Genomic DNA, 10,870 nt, shown 5'->3' with positions numbered 1-10,870 from the left:
CAGGTCTCATCAGGGCTGTTTTCTTTGTCTTCCTCTGTGGCCTGGTAAGGCTGCTCTCCACTCAGGTATGGGTGATCAAAGGGCCAGCCCATGGGTTCATGTCAGAGACAGTCCCTGTTCCTAGTATTGGGGACCCACCTGGACACTGACTCGCCTTGGGCTACTTCTGTGCAGGGGTTCTAAGTTACCTCCATGCATGGACCTTGTTTGGAGTATCAGTCTCACAAAAGACCCCTGTGCCCAGATTTTTATAATTTCAATTTTTTAAAGTAAAGTAAATAAATAATTTTAAAAAGCATGAGTGTTGTATGATCCACTCCTGTCTTCTGATCTCACTTCTTGCAGTTCCTCTTGCTGTCTCCTTCCAGCCTCATGCATTTCTCAAACATGCCACCCTGCTCCTGCCTCCATGCGCTGCTGCTTTGTCTGTTTCCCGAATCAGGAACGTGGCTTTCTCTTTCCTACACCACAGATCCTCCTGTCAGAGACCTTTCCTAGTCCCTGCAATGCAGCCCACTGTTTTTTCTCCAATATTTCATTCTGCTTTGTTTTTTCTGTAGAACATTTATCAGCATATTAAATGTGTATTTACTGTTTATTCTCTGTCTCTCATCTTAGAACATAAGTTTCGAGAGGACAAAATGGCTGATTTATCTAAGCTCGCATCCTCAGCATCTTAAACGGTGCCTCGTTTTGTTTTACACACAAATCGTTTATCAATGAACTCCTAGTCGTTAACAATTTATCTAGAGAGAGAAAATAGATGCAAAACGATCACATAGTAATAATGTGGAGGATTAATAATAGTAATAAGATGAAACCAAACTCTAAGGCAGCTGTATGCGGTAAAGTGTGGGTTAGGAAGGAGTAGAGAAACCATCGCAGGATTGTGACGGCAGGAGGTGCCCAGGATTTCCTGATAATGCCTGACGGGTCATGGCCTGGGTAAAAACCTGGAAACTGTGTCTCATAGTTCTAGTAGAGATCTACCAACAGAAGACTCTCCCATGAGATTAGATGACGAGAAGAGTGTAAACCATTGCTTTCTGGATTCCTCAGTGGCTTCATGCTCCCTCAGTGCCTGTACTATATTCTGCCTCAGGCAGAGTCACTGACCTCCACAGGCTCCTGAACAGCCGGTTGGATGGGTCCAGATTCCAGCAGATAGCTCCAAATATGTAAAAACATCTCCCTTCCCTGCTCTTCCAACTGTTTCAACAACATTTAATCTAATTCGCTCATGTTAAATACTCCTCTGCTGGAAAGATTTAAAGTGCTTTTCTTTATTTTCCTGACTGAATCCAAACTGACTACCACCTGCCTTTTACCATAATGGTCCTAACCTTCTGTCATTCATACTTTCAGCTCAATGCAACTTCATTCGTGTTCTTTAATTCATATTATTTGTTAAAAAGCTTATCTAATAGAGAAGAAAGCTACACTGTGACTACCTTCAGGAAAGCCCTTTCAAGGGTGGCAGCGGGCTCAGTATGTAAAAACATTCCCTTACAAGTGTGAAGACCACAGTCTGACTCCCAAGAATCCATATGGCAATACAAAGTGTCAGGTGTGGTGGCACACATTATAATCTCAGCATGGGCGGTGGAGCGCAGAGAAAGTTAGAGCGTTGGGGCTTGTTGGCCTGCCAGGTTGGCTTACTTGATGAGTTTCTAGCTGGTGAGACACTTTAAGAAAAAGAAAACAACAACAACAACAACAAAACAAGGTCTTTGTCTATTGGAGGGAGCAGCATTAGCCTATATGAGAAAAGCTTGTTAAAACTATACGTATATTTATACACAGAATTACGAGTATTAAAGATTTTTTTCAGGTAAATAGTAAATAGTGTGAGTCCTTGTGGTGTTTTCAGGTACTCTTTTATTTATTTATTTTTTTTCCAGGTACTCTTATTGTCATTTTGTTATCTTATCCATCTCTCTCCTACTGTGTTTATTCCCCTCTCCTTTCTCTCCATTTCCTTGATCAGATCCCTACTATTATTTTCTCTGTTGCTCCCTACCTGCCCTATCCTTGCTACGTTCTCACGTTACTTTCCTGGTCTCTTACATATCTTTTCTATTCCAAATAAAGTCATCTTCTATCTGTGAAGATGCTTCATTTAGCTTCACTCTTTTTTTTTCTTTCCTCTTTTTTTTATTAAATTTTTATTTTTTTATTAATTACACTTTATTCATTTTGTATCACCCCATGAGCCCCTCCCTCCTCCCCTGCCGATCCCACCCTCCCTCCCCTTTCTGCATGCATGCCACTCCCCAAGTCCACTGATAGGGGAGGTCCTCCTCTCCTTCTTTCTGATCTTAGTCTATCAGTTCTCATCAAAAGTGGCTGCATTGTCCTCTACTGTGGCCTGGTAAGGCTGCTCCCCCCTCAGGGGGAAGTGATCAATGAGCAGGCCAATCAGATTATGTCAGAGGCAGTCCCTCTTCCCATTACTATGTAACCCACTTGGACACTGAACTGCCATGGGCTACACCTGTGCAGGGGTTCCAGGTCATCTCCACAAATAGTCCTTGGTTGGAGTATGAGTCTCTGGGAAGTTCCCTGTGTTCAAATTATCTTGTTCTGTTGCTCTGCTTGTGGAGTTCCCGTTCCCTCCAGCTCTTACTATTTCCCACTTCTTACATAAAATTCCATTCACTCTGCCCATCAGTTGGCCATCAGGCTCAGCATCTGCTTTGACAGTCTATACTGCAGAAGCTTTCAGAGGCCCTCTGTGGCAGGTTTCAAGGTTGTTTCCTGTTTTCTTCTGGCTTTCAGAGGCCCTCTGTAGCGGGTTCCGAGGTTGTTTCCTATTTTCGTTTTCTTCTGATGTCCATCCTCTTTGCCTTTCAGGATGGGGATTGAACATTTTAGTTAGGGTCCTCTCTTTTGCTTAGTTTGTTTAGATGTACAGCTTTTAGTGGGTTTATTCTATATTGTATGTTTATATGAGTGAGTATATACCGTGAGTGTCTTTTTGCTTCTGGGTCAACTCACTCAGGATGATCCTTTCCAGGTCCCACCATTTACCTGCAAATTTCATGATTTCCTTATTTTTCATTGCTGAGTAATACTCCATTGTATAGATGTACCACAGTTTCTGCATCCATTCTTCAGTTGAGGGGCATCTGGGTTGTTTCCAGCTTCTGGCTATTACAAATAAAGCTGCTACAAACATGGTTGAACAAATGTCCTTGTTGTGTACTTGCGCCTCTTTTGGGTATATGCCTAGGAGTGGTATGGCTGGATCTTGAGGAAGCGCTATTCCTAGTTGTCTGAGAAAGCGCCAGATTGATTTCCAGAGTGGTTTTACCAGTTTACATTCCCACCAGCAGTGGAGAAGGGTTCCCCTTTCTCCACAACCTCTCCAGCATGTGTTGTCCCTTGAGATTTTCATCTTGGCCATTCTGATGGGTGTAAGGTGAAATCTCAGGGTTGTTTTGATTTGCATTTCCCTAATGGCTAATGAGGTTGAGCATTTCTTTAAGTGCTTCTCTGCCATTCGATATTCCTCTACAGTGAATTCTCTGTTTAGCTCTGTTCCCCATTTTTTAAGTGGATTACTTGGTTTGTTGCTTTTCAGCTTGTTTAGTTCTTTATATATATTGGATATGAGTCCTCTGTCAGATAGAGGGTTGGTGATGATTCTTTCCCAATCTGTAGGCAGTCGCTTTGTTTTGATGACGGTGTCCTTTGCTTTACAGTAGCTTTTCAATTTCATGAGGTCCCATTTATTGATTCTTGCTCTTGGAGCCTGTGCTGTTGGTGTTCTGTTCAGGAAGTTTTCTCCTGTACCAATGAGTTCTAGGGTATTCCCCACTTTTTTTTCTAGCCGATTTAATGTGTCTGGTTTTATGTTGAGGTCTTTGATCCACTTGGACTTCAGTTTTGTGCAGGGTGATAAGTATGGATCTATTTGCATTTTTCTACATGTAGACATCCAGTTGGACCAGCACCATTTGTTAAAGATGCTATCTTTTTTCCATTCTATGGTTTTGGCATCTTTGTCAAAAATCAGGTGTCTGTAAGTGTGTGGGTTTATTTCTGGGTCTTCTGTTCGATTCCATTGATCCACCATTCTGTTTCTATGCCAGTACCATGCAGTTTTTATAACTGTTGCTCTATAGTACAGCTTGAGATCAGGGATGGAGATACCTCCAGAAGATCTTTTATTGTAGAGGATTGTTTTAGCAATTCTCGGTTTCTTGTTATTCCATACGAAGTTGAGAATTTTTCTTTCCAGGTCTGTAAAGAATTGTGTTGGCAATTTGATGGGAATTGCATTGAATCTGTAGATTGCTTTTGGTAAGATGGCCATTTTTACTATGTTAATCCTGCCAAGCCATGAGCATGGGAGATCTTTCCATCTTCTCATATCTTCCTCTAATTCTTTCTTCAGAGACTTGAAATTTTTTCATAGAAGTCTTTGACTTGCTTGGTTAGGGTTACGCCAAGGTACTTTATGTCATTTGTGGCTATTGTGAATGGTGTTGTTTCTCTAATTTCTTTCTCAGCCCTTTTGTCTTTTGTATACAGGAGTGCTACTGATTTTTTTGAGTTAATTTTATATCCGGCCACTTTGCTGAAGGTGTTTATCAGCTGTAGGAGTTCCCTGGTAGAGTTTTTGGGGTCACTCATATATACTATCATATCATCTGCAAATAGTGATAATTTGACTTCTTCTTTTCCCATCTGTATCCCCTTGATCTCCTTCGACTGTCTTATTGCTTTAGCAAGGACTTCCAGCACTATGTTGAAGAGATATGGAGACAGTGGGCAGCCTTGTCTTGTCCCTGATTTCAGAGGGATTGCTTTAAGTTTCTCTCCGTTCAGTTTGATGTTGGCTATAGGCTTGCTGTATATCGCCTTTACTATGTTTAGATATGTGCCTTGTATCCCTGATCTCTCCAGTACTTTAAACATGAATGGATGTTGGATTTTGTCAAATGCTTTTTCAGCATCTAGGGAGATTATTATGTGGTTTTTTTCTTTCAGTTTGTTAATATGGTGGATCACATTGATGGATTTCCGTATATTGAACCACCCCTGCATACCTGGGATGAAGCCTACTTGGTCATAGTGGATAATATCTTTGATGTGTTCTTGGATCCGGTTTGCAAGTATTTTGTTAAGTATTTTTGCATCAATGTTCATAAGGGAGATTGGCCTGAAATTCTCTTTCTTTGTTGAGTCTTTGTGAGGTTTAGGTACCAAGGTGATTGTGGCTTCATAGAATGAATTTGGTAATGTTCCTTCTGTTTCTATTTTGTGGAATAGTTTGAAGAGAATTGGAGTTAGCTCTTCTTTGAAGGTCTGGTAGAATTCTGCGCTGAAGCCATCTGGTCCTGGGCTTTTTTTGGATGGGAGACTTTTGATGACTGCTTCTATTTCTTTGGGGGATATAGGACTATTTAATTGATTTACCTGGTCCTGATTCAGCTTTGGTGAGTCAAATCGATCAAGAAAATTGTCCATTTCATTTAGATTTTCAAATTTTGTGGCATATAGACTTTTGAAGTAAGTCCTAATGATTGTTTGGATTTCCTCAGTGTCTGTAGTTATGTCCCCCCTTTCATTTCTGATTTTGTTGATTTGGGTGGTGTCTCTCTGCCTTTTAGTTAGCTTGGCTAAGGGTTTGTCTATCTTGTTGATTTTCTCAAAGAACCAGCTCTTGGTTTCATTAATTCTTTGAATTGTTTTATTTGTTTCTAATTGATTGATTTCAGCCCTGAGTTTGATTATTTCCAGCCGTCTACTCCTTTTTGGTGTGTCTGCTTCTTCTTTTTCTAGGGTTTTTAAGTGGGCCATTAAGTTGCTTGAATGAGCTGTCTCGAATTTCTTCTTGAAGGCACTTAGTGCTATGAACTTTCCTCTTAGCACTGCTTTCATTGTGTCCCACAAGTTAGGGTATGTTGTGTCTTCATTTTCATTGAGTTCTAGAAAGGCTTTAATTTCTTTCTTTATTTCTTCCCTGACCCAGCTGTCATTTAGTAACAAGTTGTTCAGTTTCCATGAGTGTGTAGGCTTTTTGCTATTTCTGTTGTTGTTGAAGTCCAGCTTTATTCCATGGTGATCAGACAGGATACAAGGGATTATTTCAGTCTTCTTGTATCTGTTGAGGCTTGCTTTGTGACCAACTATATGGTCTATTTTGGAGAAGGTTCCATGAGGTGCTGAGAAGAAGGTAAATTCTTTTGTGTTTGGGTGTAAAGTTCTGTAGATGTCTGTGAGGTCCATTTGATTCATGACCTCTGTCAGAGATATTGTTTCTTTGTTTAATTTCTGTTTTGTTGACCTGTCCTTTGTTGAGAGTGGGGTGTTGAAGTCTCCCACTATTAATGTGTGGGGATCTATATGTGGTTTAAATTTTATCAATGTTTCTTTTACAAATGTGGGTGCTCTTGTATTTGGGGCATAGATGTTCAGGATTGTGATGTCTTCCTGGTGGAATTTTCCCTTGATGTGTATGAAGTGTCCTTCCTCATCTCTTTTTATTAATTTTGGTTGAAAGTCTATTTTATCAGATATTAGAATGGCTACTCCTGCTTGTTTCTTGGGTCCATTTGCTTGGAAAGTCATCTTCCAACCTTTTACCCTCAGGTAATGTCTATCTTTGTGTCTTAGGTGTGTTTCTTGTATGCAACAGATTGCTGGGTTTTGTTTACGTATCCATTCTGTTAATCTGTGTCTTTTTATTGGAGAGTTGAGTCCATTGATGTTGAGAGAGATTAATGACCAGTGGCTGTTAGATCCTTTGATTTTGATGTTGGCTGTGTTCATAAGTTTGTGTGCTTGGTTGCTTTTTGTTTTGCTGTAGTAAGGTTAATTATTTCCTGTGTTTTCTTGACAGAAGCTAATTTTCTTGGGTTGTATTTTCCCTTCCAGTGTCTTCTGTAATGCTGGATTTGTGTGTAGGTATTGTTGAAATTTGTTTTTGTCATTGAATATCTTGTTTTCTCTGTCTATGAGGACTGAGAGTTTTGCAGGGTATAGTAGCCTGGGTTGACATCTGTGTTCTCTTAGGGTCTGCATGATATCTGTCCAGGCCCTTCTGGCTTTCATAGTTTCTGTTGAAAAGTCAGGTGTGATTCTAATGGGTTTGCCATTATATGTTACTTGGCCTTTTTCCCTTGCAGCTTTTAGTATTTTTTCTTTGTTCTGTATACTTCCTGTTTTGATTATTATGTGGCGGGAGGATTTTCTTTTCTGGTCAAATTTGTTGGGTGATCTGTAGGCCTCATGTATCCTTATTGGGTTCTCCTTTAACTTGGGGAAATTTTCTTCAATGATTTTGTTGAAAATATTTTCTGGGCCTTGGAGAAGGGAGTCTTCTTTTTCCTCTATTCCTATTATTCTTAGGTTTTGTCTTTTCATATTGTCTTGGATTTCTTGGACGGTCTGTGTCAGGAATTTTTTGGATTTAACATTTTCTTTGACAGATACATCGATTTCTTCCATTGTATCTTCTACACCTGAGATTCTTTCTTCCATTTCTTGTATTCTGTTGGTTATGCTTACCTCTGTAGTTCCTGTTTTCTTCCCTAAATTCTTCCTCTCCATTATTTCCTCCATTTGTGTTTTCTTTAATTTTTCTAGTTCTATCTTCAGGTCTTGAGTTGTTTTGTTTACTTCCTTCACCTGTCTGCTTGTATTTTCCTCTTTTTCTTTTAGTTCCTTCAACTCTGTCTCTTTGATTTCTTTCAGTGATTTAATTATTTCTTCTCTGAAGGCCACAAGCTGTTTGGCTGCATCTTCCCGTATTTCTTCACGGATGGCCCTAATTTGCTTGTGTTTATCTTCCTCCATTTCTTTACGGATAGCCATGATCTGTTTGGTTTTATCTTCCTCTAATTCTTTACGTATTTTATTTGTTTCCTCTATTATTCTCTTCATCAACATAGATGTAAGGTCATCTTCTTGATTTTCTATTATGCTGCATTGTTCAGGGCTGTTCGCCCCTGGATGGCTGGGTTCTGGAGATGCCATATTGCTCTGTCTTTTGTTGGTTGAGCCTTTACGTTGACCTCTACCCATTGGGCTGATTTAGGTTTTGGCTGTTAGTTTCTGTGCTTCCTGGAGTCCTGAGGTAGGAAGTATCCCCTTGGCCGGAAGATGATTTTTCCTGAAGGAGTCCTTCTCTGCTTTTTGGTTATGGTCATTGTATGGCCAGTGTTTCTCCGGAGATGCCACTGCTCACCTCAGGTTTATAGCCCTGAGTAGTAGCTGTGGTCTATGTTAGGCAGGGGGGGATCTCCTCTTACCCATAAAATTTCTCAAGACAGCTGCCCCACTGCTGGGTTTCTTGTTATAAATTTAGTGTGCTGCTGCTCACTAAATTTCCATGTACAGTCCTCTTGAAGAAACTGCTGAGTCCGTAGATATGGGGTTTTCTCCCAACAGGGAAACTCAGTCTGTTATCCTGGGGTGCACAGTTCTGTCTGAGAAAGTGGGAGGTGCACTCAGTAAGTCCCTGGGCCAAAGGCTGATTGCTCTGCTCTGGACCTGGAGAATGTGCACCTAGGTTGAGTTGGTGCCTGGGGGCGCTGTTCTGGTCTGGAGGCTGGGTGCCTCACTCTGGACCAGAAGCTGTGTGTCTCTGTCTGGGATGGCGGCTGTAGGCATCACTCTGGTCCAGACGCTGTGGGTGCAGCCCCCCTGAAGGATTGGGATTCCTACAGTTTTGGCAGTCCAGCCAGGGACAACTGGCCGATCCCTGGCACAGTATCTGAGGGCTGCTGTAATGGCTCTTCGGCTCCTGTAGGTCCGAGGATGCAGCTGTGTGTCCCAGTGCCCCAGGGGAACGCAACAATGGCGGCAGAGCACAGCGCTTCTGCCTGCACTAGAGTCTGCGTGAGTCCAGGAAGTGTTTTGGTGCTGGGTGTCCTAAGCGTTAGAGCTGCTGACCCCCTCCGCTGGGGGTTTCCTCCTGCCAGAGACACGCAGTCTGGTGCCCTGTTGCCCTGGTGCCCACAGTTCTATCTGAGGCGGCGAATCACGCGCGCAGGCAGGGCTCCGGTGCAGGCGCCTTTGTCCCTCCCGGCTCTGGGTCCGGGCTGGCTCCTGGGGCACCCGCGGAACCCGAGTCTTTTCCAGGGGATGTCTGGGTAACCTGGGGTCGGTCCCAATTGTTTCCTGCTCCGTGGGGTTATCTCTCGAGTGGGAAATCCAGTCTATGGTGTTGTGGTTCCACAGTTCAGTCTGGGACCGTGACCAGATCGCGCTGGCGGGTAGCTCTGGGCTGGCGACCAAGCGCCTGGCGGAACGGGGATCTCTTCCGTGGTTTTGCAGGGTGAGTTAAAGCTGATCGAATCCCCCACCGTGGGGTATCCTCTCACCTGAGAAACACAACCACTTGTGTTTTATGGCCGCGAGTTCTGATTGCTGGTCCCTGTGCCAATCCTGCTGTGCTGCTCCTCAGAATGAGAGTCCTCCCGGCGCTGCCATCTTGCCCCGCCTCCTAGCTTCACTCTTTAAACCCAATTCCCACCATGCCAACTACTCTGCTTTTTCCTTCTACATTTTAATTTTGCTCTTCTCTCTGATAAGTGCCTGTGGCTACATTATTTTTTCCTCTTTATCAAATTACAGAGACCACTTGTTGGAATGATATATAGATCTGTTATTCCTGAAGGCTAGTTGCCTTAGCAACAAGGGAAATCTTAGTCATTTGAGCAAAACCTTATCAAAAAAAAATAGGCTCAGAAGAGACTAATATTCACATCATTAAATGTCTGTTCTGTTCTTTGCTAACCGTGGTCATTTTCAGATATTTAATTAGAAGAGAAATTAATTGAATAAGTCCACTGAAAGGGTCATTAAGAAGATAGGATAATAGCAAGCTTCTCAGCAGACACACTTGACAGCCCCAAGTTACCATATCTTTTTGGTTCCCTAATTACAGCCCAGCCAATCTTTACCCATACCTGGCATATGCATTCATGGATTGTGTTGAATGTCTGCCATCCCTTGAGCCTGGCCGGTGTCCATTGCCTAACAAGCTCTGGGCAATAATAAAGCAGAACTTGGAAGGAGAACAGAGTGTATCTGGTTTTGCCAGCTGCAGTCTATGAAAAAAAAAACAGGTATGTGACTCTCTGAGACACACAGAAAGAAAAAGAAAAAGAAGTGAAATGAAACAACAATAAAAAAAAACCTATCCTCAATCTTCTCAGATTAAAATTGACAAGATTCCACACCAAGGAAAATGATCTAATTAATAAAAAAGAAGTATGCAAAGGAAACCTTCTTATGAATAGTGGTTATATCTTTTGGGTAGATTTGGGTGTGAAACAAGTAAGAGGCTTATATTAGTGCTTCTCAGAGAAACAGTACACACGTGCACACACACTTATTGATTGATTGCCTGACACTGACTTACATAATTCTGGAGGTTGGCATGTATGAAACCAGTAGGGCAGACATGTGGGCTAGATTTCTGCAGGCTTCGGTTTTCACAGTCAGGAGCTATCTGCTGTCAACACTACTGGAGTCTGTACCCATCCCCCCTGTTGTTCAGGAGCTCGTGGAGGTCAGTTGTACACACAGCTCAGAACAAGAGTTTGGGTTTTAGCTAGATTTGTAAGGGCAACTCCTGCTTTCCTTAAACGCTTAGTGTTATAAAGAGGTGAGCTCACAATACAGAAGAAAGATGACAGTGGGCTAAAGGCTACTGTAACCACTCTGAAAATGCCCTTAAGCTTCACCGATTTTCTTGATGATAGAACTTTTATATGGTTAAGTTACTGGGAAAGCTGGGAAGAATGCTCATTAAGTTGATGAATCATTATATTCTTTATATAGGGTATTTCAGTTAAGGTATCACTTTCGTTAATGTGTCTGGTTTACTTAAAACAAATGATGATTGGCTTTA

Source organism: Psammomys obesus, unplaced genomic scaffold (genome assembly GCF_907164565.1).
Source record: "Psammomys obesus unplaced genomic scaffold, mPsaObe1.curated_primary_1811, whole genome shotgun sequence".
In the NCBI taxonomy this organism is placed as follows: Eukaryota; Metazoa; Chordata; class Mammalia; order Rodentia; family Muridae; genus Psammomys; species Psammomys obesus.
The sequence above is the reverse complement of the archived record's forward strand: the minus strand, read 5'-3'. Positions refer to the sequence as shown.